Source organism: Gavialis gangeticus, unplaced genomic scaffold, assembly GCF_001723915.1.
Source record: "Gavialis gangeticus isolate Ggan-Ray unplaced genomic scaffold, GavGan_comp1, whole genome shotgun sequence".
Taxonomy (NCBI): domain Eukaryota; kingdom Metazoa; phylum Chordata; order Crocodylia; family Gavialidae; genus Gavialis; species Gavialis gangeticus.
The window spans coordinates 24,649,246-24,659,453 of record NW_017728995.1 but is presented as its reverse complement, the minus strand read 5'-3'; the positions used below and the strand labels follow the sequence as shown (position 1 = coordinate 24,659,453).

Genomic DNA, 10,208 nt, shown 5'->3' with positions numbered 1-10,208 from the left:
GGCAGGAAGGACAACTGGGGTTAGGTGACCCCAGCAAGGTGACTGTCCAGTCTCCTCTTGAAGATTTCCAGGGTAGGTGATCGCACCACCTCTGGAGGGAGTTGATTCCAGTCTGGACACCCTGACTGTGAAGGAGTTTTTCAAGGTATTGCTACAAATGAACCTGAACGAGGCAAAACAGCAGTATTACTTTCATCCAGTCCCAGTCAAATGCACCATCCCAGGAGTGTGGGAGAGAAGCCATTCCAGGAACATCCCATATGACTACTTTTGAGAACTTTTTTGTTTCCAGTATGTTTAAATGCAGGACACCCACAGAGAAACCCCTCTGCCTCATTTCCAGGTTGGGCTCTTGTGAGCAGGAGCCAACAGATGAGACAGGTGGATCTTCACAGCAGCATCCAGGACATGGTGTTGGACATACCCCAAACTCTTCCCTTCTCTTCACAGTGTTACTTCACCCCATCTCCCTTATTTAGTTTTCTTTTCTTTCAATTCCTCTTCTTAAACCTTTCCTCCCCCAAGATTGGAGAACTAATGTGGTTTGGTATCATCACGCAGCTCTCTGCTTGTGTATGATACCCCCTCTCCCATCCTTTCTCTTGTGTATTAACTGGTAAATTTTTTAGACCAGCAATAGCTTGTGCTTTGTGTTAGTCAGCGCCTAGCACAATGGGTGGTATTCACGGTTGGACCAGAGCACTACTGTAATAAGTATCATTAATAATCATCCAGTGCATTACAGAATTGCATATTTGGAAGCCTTAGTTTTTAAAAACAAAAATTAAAAGCAAGCTGAGGCTTTCAAGGCCAGAAATGCATAAATGGGAAGAAAATAGAAGCACAGAGCAGCTCCCACTCTTACAGGTTTGGGGGAGAACTCTGTGGCCTATAAGAAGCTGCAGTGCAAGTGTTGGCAAAGACCTGGGACAATCACCATGTGTATGTTGGAAACAGAGCTAAGGAAGCAACAGAGGGTCCCACATCCCAGACTGCTTGGGCTGGTGTGACCAAAGAAAGCAGAAGACTACATATACATTTCAGAGCAGAACCTGTAAGAGGTGACAGACTGGAATACACTGTATGCGTGAGAGGCATGCTATATGTAACTATAGTCAAGGCACCCAAGGGGGAGAAGGAGCTGCAGATTTGCCTATAAAAACCCAGGAAGAGATGAGACCTGTGGAATCTCCACTCCAAAGCCTAACACTGATTTGAACTTCAGTCCTACTACCAGAAAGTGGTGGGAGAGGATGGAGAAGACGCAGCCAACTCCACCTGGAAAAGGGACACGTGGCACAGGCTGTCTAAAAACCCCCTGGGAGGGGAAGAGGACAGGGAGACTGAAAAGGACGACGCAACTGGATCCGGAGACAGCGAGGAAGGCAGCAACAGGATCAGCAGCAGCGGAAGTGACAGCAACACCAACAGCAACAAGGACAGTGAATGAGCTGAGATTGTAAACCCCAAATTGGGCCTTGGACTAAGGGACTGCAATTGGGTTAGAGAAGGGCAGCAGGTGGGTGTGTGGGAGCCCGGGGGGGGGGGGGTTATTGAAACAGGGGCATGGTTTTCTTAATGTGGTTTAAGGTGTGTGATGGAAAGTTTTATGCTAGATGATATATATATATATAACTATATGTGTGTGTGTGTGTGTGTGTGTATTTTTGTTTTAATTCCCCAAAAGACTTTCTGAATCTTTGGCTATAAGGAGACGCTTTGCCCTCAGGACTATGTAAGACTCATGCAAAGGCTTTCTGTTGTCTTTTTGGTTTATTATATTGCATTTTAAATTAGACTAAGTTGTGTGTACTGTCACTGTGTCTTACTCAGCTGTGTCTTAACTTAGGTGAAGTTTTCTGTTGTTCTTTGTCTTATGCTTGAAGTTGATTTCATAGATTTCATGGACATTAGGGCTGGAAGGGACCTTGGAAGATCATCGAGTCCAGCCCTCTGCCCAAGGGGCAGGAAGTCAGCTGGGGTCATAGGATCCCAGCAAGATAAGTATCCAAATAAAATTGTTGTGCTCAATAAATGCTCTCTTCAGAGAATGGATTATTTTTGTCCAAGCATTTATGAATTCAGTGTCACTACCTAAACTCTAATATTAAATCTGGTAACACAAGGAGCAAGTGATTCTAAGCACAGACATTAACATAATGAAGATGCTGTTTTAGGATCAATATATGTTTTACTTCCATGCTTTCTTTCTTTTAATCCTACCTTTCAAATTAATTTGCATCCACTCAGTAGTACTGATTGGTTTAGTTTAACTTTAACATTAGTACTTGGAACTTCAGTACTTTATCCATAGAACATGTGCTACATAGGACACGTCTACATGTGCAATTAACGTAAAGCAATAAACTCCGGTGTTTACCACAGCAGAGTTTATTGCTCCCAGGCATACCATTTGAACGTGCGCCCAGTACTGCAGCACGTTGAGCCAAGTGAGAGCAGTCCCAGCTGGTAGAGGGTCTGGGGGATCAGCCTGCCAGCCCAGGGCTGCTCCTGCCTGGATCAACATGCTGCGGAGGGGCTAGCTAGGGCACGGAGGTTGCTTCAGTGCAGGGCTAGCCAGCAGGCAGGCCCAGCACTGAAGCAACCCCATGCCCCAGCCAGCCCTGTCACTGTCTACACATGTGTTCCTGCTCACGAAAAAATTCCACAGCAGGGTAGTACTTGTATTTACAAGTACAATGTGGAGTTGTACTTGTGAAGTACTATGAATCTATGAATCTATAAGTTTATTATTTTACTGCGGCCTATGTAGACGCTGTGACATTTACAGTGGAGATCATTAGGCAGCTCTGCAGTAAGTGTCTTGTATAGACGTGCCCATAGAATATAAGAAAGCTAGCGTACGCACACACATACACACCAGTCCCCCTGCTCCAGTGCAGAGGTGTCAAAGATACAGTTTGCGAGGTTCTCAGAGGGGCCAGGAATTGTGATGTGGATTCAGAAGTGGGGCCCACCACTGAATTCCAGTATGCAGAGCCCTGCTGGGGATGTCAGCAGTGGAGGGGTAAGCAACAGGTGCTTTAATCCTCATGGCTAGGGAATCTGCAGTAGTTAACACAGCCACTGCTCGCCCTGCTGCTGGAGGTGGGTCTGGACTGCAGCCTGTGAGGAGCCCCATCATCCAGTTCTGGCCCAGGGTGCCTAGCGGGTTTGACACCCCCTGCTCTACTGCTTGAACAATGCACTGAAGGAACTCTGCTTCTGCAGGTGTAAGTATAGAACAGCCTCTAACGTTTATGCCGTTCTTGGCCTGCTGACACTGCCGACAAAGCTGACAGCCAGCGATGATTATTGTAGGTTTATTTTGTGATGTGGATACTAACTTGTCCCATGGAAATTGAACAGCAATGAGAGCTAATTTCACGTAAGACAGTGAACACACAAAAGGGTAATTGGTAACATATTTTTATTCAGCAGCCTTACAAGCCATCTTAATTTTTTTTCCAAAACTTGATTGCAGGTCATTTGAAAAAAGAAGAGAATAGAATGCCAAGATTATCATGAGTTATTTAGAATTTCAGAGATCCTCCTCTAATACGGTTTTTTGAACTTGGCTATAGCACTGTCGCTCCCTTACACTGTGGTAATGAGCTACCCCATTATGGTGACAGCTGCCTCTGTCTGGTTTTGACTTTCTAGAGCTACATAAGCACAAAGTACAGTGACATCATGCTCTCTAGAGTGTTAATTATTAGCTGCTAAAAATAGTAACAGGCGAACACAGAATAGAAAATAAAATGTCTGTTTAAAACTCTGATAGTGCATGAGTATAAAGGTAAAGAGACAAAGCTCTGCACAGGGACTTATTGTTTAAATGCAAAGGCAACAACAGTGAGATGCAATTCCAGAAAATGGGGTAAATACTGTTTAGGATTTGTGACTTGGAGAAATGAGCAGACTCCTGTTCATCCTTGGTGTAACTCCAGAATGTTAGTAGTAGGTGGACATTTTTGCAGGTACATATTTCCATTTGATTTACACAGTCCGGTATGCTTTTTTAATTACATTATAACTTTGGGATTTATGAAGGTATAATGATTTCAGAGTTAATTCCACTATATTCATGGTTCTATGCAAAAATAATTAACAATACCATGATTTGGGGAAATCAAGTATTCAGGTATTAGGAAATTTCATACAGTACAACGAGCAGTATTCAGGCTGAAATAGGAGAATGTATTGTCAGATACCAGTGCAGAAGCTTCCCTGTTCATCACATACATTACTGAATTAGGGCCCTATACTTGTTATGATTTTTAAGTATTAATTAGAGATCTATAAGGCAGGTTAAGTTTGGAGAAAACAAATTAAATACTCTTAAAATTAAGAACATTTAATAGCTATAGATTCTAGGATTTGACACACAATCACGTTTTAAGTTGATCCAAGTTTGTAATATCTCAAATAGATGTGATCTCAGGTTTGATATATTCTTGTGGTGACCAAGGCTAAGTGCAGACAGTCAAAAAGCCCGAGGCTGAATGCATTTAATCTTTGCTGGTTAGTCTAAGCTGCATAGATTGAACCAATAAGCAAGTGAACAGACATTCACTTGTGATTCCAGAAATGTAGCCACATGCCTGCAGTGGTCCAGGCCAGAAGCGTGGGGATACTACAGCACACCTCTCTATCAGCTGAAGCAGACAGTTTGGGCCAAGGCTATCCTGCCCACCCTGTGGGCAGGGGGGAGGGGGAAGCTTGTGGAGAAGGTGCAAAGCATCCTGGGATGCTGGGGGACTGAGTTAATTGAATCTGGAGGGGATCTGGGGCAGAAGTTCAATAAACCAATTTAACCTAAATCAGTTAAGTTTGATACTACATCCATCCAGGTTTATCTTAAACTGGCTTTGGTCATTATGTACACTGAACTCCTATTGTGTTACAAATTTGAACGGGTTTCTGATCACATATACCAGTTTGTGTGTAATTTCTGTCCCTAGCCTGAGGGTTTCAGATGGCATCCTGTTCTAAACTGCTCTAAATTCATATTGATCACATTAAAAAGCATAAAGAGCATTTCAGACTCTAAATGTTCAACTCTGGGATTTTCAAAGTTTCCTACAGGAGGGAGACCCATTTAAATTCCAGGGGTTTTGGGTGCCTTTAGATGCCTTTTAAATTCTAAATCTAAATGAAGACAAGGTTATTTGGGTAGAACCTCGCCTGCCTATGTCCTTAGACAAGCAAGGCTACAACCAACAACCCTACAAATCTAAACGAAAACTATGGAGAGGCAGGGACTTGACCTGAAGAAGGGCATCTGATGCCTGAAAGCTTGTCCAACAGCTCTCCCAACTATACAGTTGGTCCAGTAAAACAGATCACAAAAAATCCTTGCCTCCTGGTTACTTCCTGAGCCATCATGGCTAAACTACAGAGCTAATTGTTAGCAAATGCGACTGACACTGCCTGCACCTTTCCTAGCCTTAGTTTCTTCATCTGAAAAATGAAATTATAACATTGTACCTAAAGCCATTGTAAAGTGTGGCTGTGTGTGCAGGGGGATGCCAGTCCCTTTGCTGTTGGCTAGTAGACTGTACGCCACCCATTCAGAGTTACTCCTATGATTGTGCCTTTGAGCAGTGCCCCTTGGTGGGATCCCGTAAGCATTACAGCCTCAGTAATGAGGGTTGCTTTGTATTAGGGCTTCAAGAAATACACAGTTCAGTCTTTTTAAAGTTAAAAAGATGGGCCAACAGTTCCTAACCTAGCCCCTAAAGATAATACAGCACAGGAATATGAAGGTAGGCCTCCCTGAGTTGTGTCAGGGATATTTGCTTCAGGCTATCTCTCTCCTGCATACAATTGCATGCTGGCCTCTCGACCCCTTGACCAAAGTCCAGACCTTCTGTCTGTCTTGTTCAGACCCATTTGCATGGCTCCCCAATATCTAAGCCATTCTTGAGTAGCTGCTTGTTATGGCTGGTCCTTCTCAGAGGCCAGCCACTCTCAACCTGGCTCTTAGCTTTTTCAGTCCCTATTCCCAAGATGCCCAGACTTCTCCTTTCATTTAAGTACAAGGTCTGCTAATGCTCCACAGCCTCCGGCTGTCTCCTAACCCAAGTCTCCTCCAACCTCTGGCAGCTTTCTGTTTCAGAGCTGGAGGGATTGTAGTGCCCTCTACTGGCCAGATGTTACACTAGCGAGGCTAGCTGTGCCCACTAACAAGCCAATAGACCTATTATAGTATTTAATCACTTTATCAAATCTAACTAATCATTCTGGGGAACATATAAAATATTAAGGTCTTGCTGCCCACATTTTACTTGCTCCACATGTGATGATGACTCCAAAGGATATCTCCATTCCACCATTATCCTCTAATCCTGGATCCAGATTTTGGATGTTCAAGCTTACAGCTCTCATTATTTTTATAATTATGTTAGATAATTATCATTGCATAATTCTGAATAAAAGTAGGATAAATAATAGTACGCTAAAGTCTGAAGAATACTTGGTTATTGGACTCTGTGTGCATGGGTGTTGGTGGTACAAAAAAGACCTTTTCTGCTCTCTGGGATCAGCAGTTATGGACTTGGTATGAGATTTACTGGATGAAATAATATGGTTTGTGTTGCATAGGGATTTGGAGAAGATAATCATGGTATTCCCTTTTGTTCTACCAAGCTATGAGTCTGTGAATGAAACAACTACTTCTCTGCTGCCCACATATTTCTTAAAAAGGTAGTATCCTATCCCTTATGGTTGCAAAGTTGACCTTCCAAATGGGAGTATATGGTGCTCCTACTGAGTCTGCAAACAAGTAAAAGAAATGACAGACCAAATTCTGGATACCTTGGTGATGGTTAGAGGGCCAAACATGAAAAAGATGTTTAGCAAGGGTTATCTTTTGATTGGAAGGGTGTCTCAGTGGAGGTGGGGAGTTTCGGAAGAGGGCTTTTTTCTAGTATGGGAAGGACAATGATAATAAGTGGAATAAAAAAGGAGATGGAGCAGAAACACTTTACAAAATAAAATACACTTTCTGAGCATGCTTCTGGTTTATTTTCAAGCAAGACTGCATACTGTGCCAGGTCCTTCCAGCTTCCTCCCCCTGGAGGCTGAACCTTGCCTTCTCTTAGCACATAACACTGCAGACAATACAGCAACGCCCTTTTTCTCTGCAAGGGAAAGATTTCCCGTTGTGTTGATTACATCCTTCACAACCCGCATCAGTTCAACAGCATCTCAGACTTTTAGCCTACTTTTTATTAATAAAGTAGGATAAATAATAAAAGAATACTTTCTCTTGCTTTAGGGAACATTGTCAGGAATTAAGGCATGTGCAAGTGTACAAGCAGGTGAGGTTTTCTTCTGGCAAATTTCTCTTTGCTTGCTTAACCCTTTCACTGATGGCTCCTGCTGAAGGACTGATATAGATACAGGTAACACTGGCAGTAGTTTTGAAGTCCAGTGTTTCCATTAAAAATCCAGTCCAGCAATGGTGACCTGTTGTATCGAAGCCAGATTTTGCCCTGAAAGAACAATATACAAAGAATAGTGGTAAAGAATGGTAGACAAAGATGAGTGCAAAAAGTTTAATCTCTTCTTGAGAGCAGTCTGGAATGTGGCTTTTAGGTTTGCTAAACATTTGACACCTGGTTTGCATATTTTTGTGTTTTCTAGGCAGCAAGTTCCAAATGTAGAAATATGAACATTATGATTGGGTGCAAGCACAGCAATTCAGCTAATTTTTGTAGAAAAGCTATATCTCAGGGACACTAATCATCTAAAACATACAACCAAAATCATTTTGTGGAATGTTACGGAGACGCTCATGAACTACTTTAATATAGCATTTGTGAGATCAGTCTGAAATGGACAGCTTAGTACCTTCCAGGAACCTATTGAGATCTAATCACTGGGAGCTGAAATAGGCAGATTTAAACTAGTATTTTGTTTAATCCTGATGATGATTGTGATGATGCTAATAAACAGAGGGTATTTAATTATTGGAATGTCTTCTAAGGAATGCGGTAGATTCAACAGCACATGAACTCTCTACATTAAGGGATTGTCTGTCTGGAACATTGTATCTTATTTAATTAAAAGTGAATTATTCAGACCACTTGAAACCCCTGTGTGAACACACTTATCCAAAATTAAAATGGCTTTTTTTTTGGTTTGTCCTACTATTACTTCTAAAGGAACAAGCATCGAGATTGCATATTTTTCTGAAAGATATTGATGACTTCAACAACAAATTACTAGACTTGAGGTAGGAACTACTTAGTGAATTCGCTAAACTGTTATTGCAGGATGTCAAAGCAGATCAAAATGGTTCCTACTGGCCTAAGGATACATGGATCCATAGCAGTGACCCTCAACTGTTTGCACAACAGACATGGAGAGCAAAGAAGGGCTCTCTTTTGCCACATTACAACATACCCTCATAACCTTGTCACTACCAATTTTTACATGAATTTACAAGGGCTGTAGATACTAATCACATGGCTCCTGTGCTGATACCCACTGAAACAAAGAATTCTGATATGATGAAAAAGACGTCCACATAAATAAAAGCCTGTTTGGATTTCTAGGTTTTTAGCAAGCCACCTACGAACTGGGGTCCTGATCCTGTAATCTAAAGTACAGAAGTAGTTTTGTTTGTAGGAAGCAATGTTATTTACTTGAGTAAAGACTACAGGATTGGGAGAGACCCAATTTTTGAAATGTTAACCAAAAGGTAAAACAAAACATATACATTATTCTGAGGCTGGTTTGTCTGTTTTAACAGTTACTACTAACAATATGCCAAGGGAGTAAATAAATGACCTATTCTTTTGATCCATTTTCAAGAAACACATTCATCCATTGTCCTTCTATAAGTGTCAGTGGCTAGAATTACCAGCCTGGCAGGAAAGTTTTTTATTGTTAACTTTGCACTCTTAGGCCTTCCTTCCTCTCTTAGCTTCCTTTTTGTAAAGATGAAACCTGGCAATGGAAGTTTGCCTGTCGTGCTCCTTTTTCCGGCGAGTCTGGAGAACCCCACTGAACAAATAAACTCTTTAAATTGCTGATTTGGCAGCTTCCCGATTTCAGTGGGAGATTTGCCACAGGTGCAATGCACAGTAGACTTTTAGAGAATAAACTAGAAAGCATATGAAAATAGGTGGAGTAGGCTGGAGTAGGGTGAATCATGCTTTGCTTTCCAACCTGTAAGATTGGAAAATACTAGGAAATGTGCAAGGGTCTGATGGGAACTATTGGAAGCTTTGGCTCAAGCATGGAATTGAGAGGAGGCTTGATGCAAGTGAATTAACACGTCTCACAACAGCCCTGTGAATGAATTCTCTCACCCAATTTCAGAGGGTAAACTGAGGCACAGAGGTTTAAAAAATAACCATAGGTCACAGAAATCGTGTTTAAGTTTCCACCTCCCCATCTTATGCTTCAACTTCTAACCAAATCCCTTATTTGTTGGTTACCTGTTGGATGCTGCTGTCCGCAGTATCCTTGGCATTGCCTGCTTATTTTTCAGCACTTCCTTTGAGAAGTTTTCTATTAGTTCATGTCATCAGAAGGCATTTAAAAGAAGCTTCTAGTATTAGTTTGCTCCCAGAAAAAAATTTGGGAGCATTGTATCCTTCCCAGTGCAGAGAATCTTCCTTTTTTCCTCGTGAATCTACAGATATTGGAAAAAGCAAAAATGACCCTAGCAAGTTTGCATTCATTGTTGAATGCTCGCTCAAAAGTGATGGAGAAGGTTCTTTATTGGGATAGCGAAGGCAAGGTAATCAGTTGCATCATTTATATTTATGTCATAAAGGACTTAGTTGAAATGTTCAAGCACTGTAAAAATAATCTTTTCTCCCTTTTATTTTCAGAATATGAAACTAGAATATTTTCATTCAGTCCATCTGATGGATGCTGAGATTGTGTGCACATAGGACCATCTCCAGAAGCATACAGCAAAGTAACTACTTTGCATACACATTGATATTTTGCCAGTCACATGCAGTGAGGGAACATCCTCTTATTCATTTGAACTGTTTGGCCATGAAAGGAGACAAACAATAACTGCATTGTATTCTTCAGGAGCGAGACACAAGTTAACAGGAATATTTTTTCTTGTGATTGAGCTGCAGGGCCTCGCCCATCAGTTAACATAAATTGTTTCCTAGGCTTTACAAGTGGAATTTTAATCAGGACCATACAACAGTAGATCCTTATAGAAAACCTTA

General features: G+C 41.6%; 1 long non-coding RNA gene across 1 annotated transcript in view; it reads left to right on the top strand.

Moving 5' to 3' along the window:
- LOC109288009 overlaps positions 1-7,833 on the top strand; it is a 19,474-nt gene extending 11,641 nt beyond the window's left edge. Inside the window, exon 3 of the long non-coding RNA XR_002095045.1 lies at positions 7,821-7,833. This is a non-coding gene — a long non-coding RNA (uncharacterized LOC109288009). The remainder of the gene's footprint in view (positions 1-7,820) is intronic.
- The last annotated feature ends 2,375 nt before the right edge of the window (positions 7,834-10,208 follow it).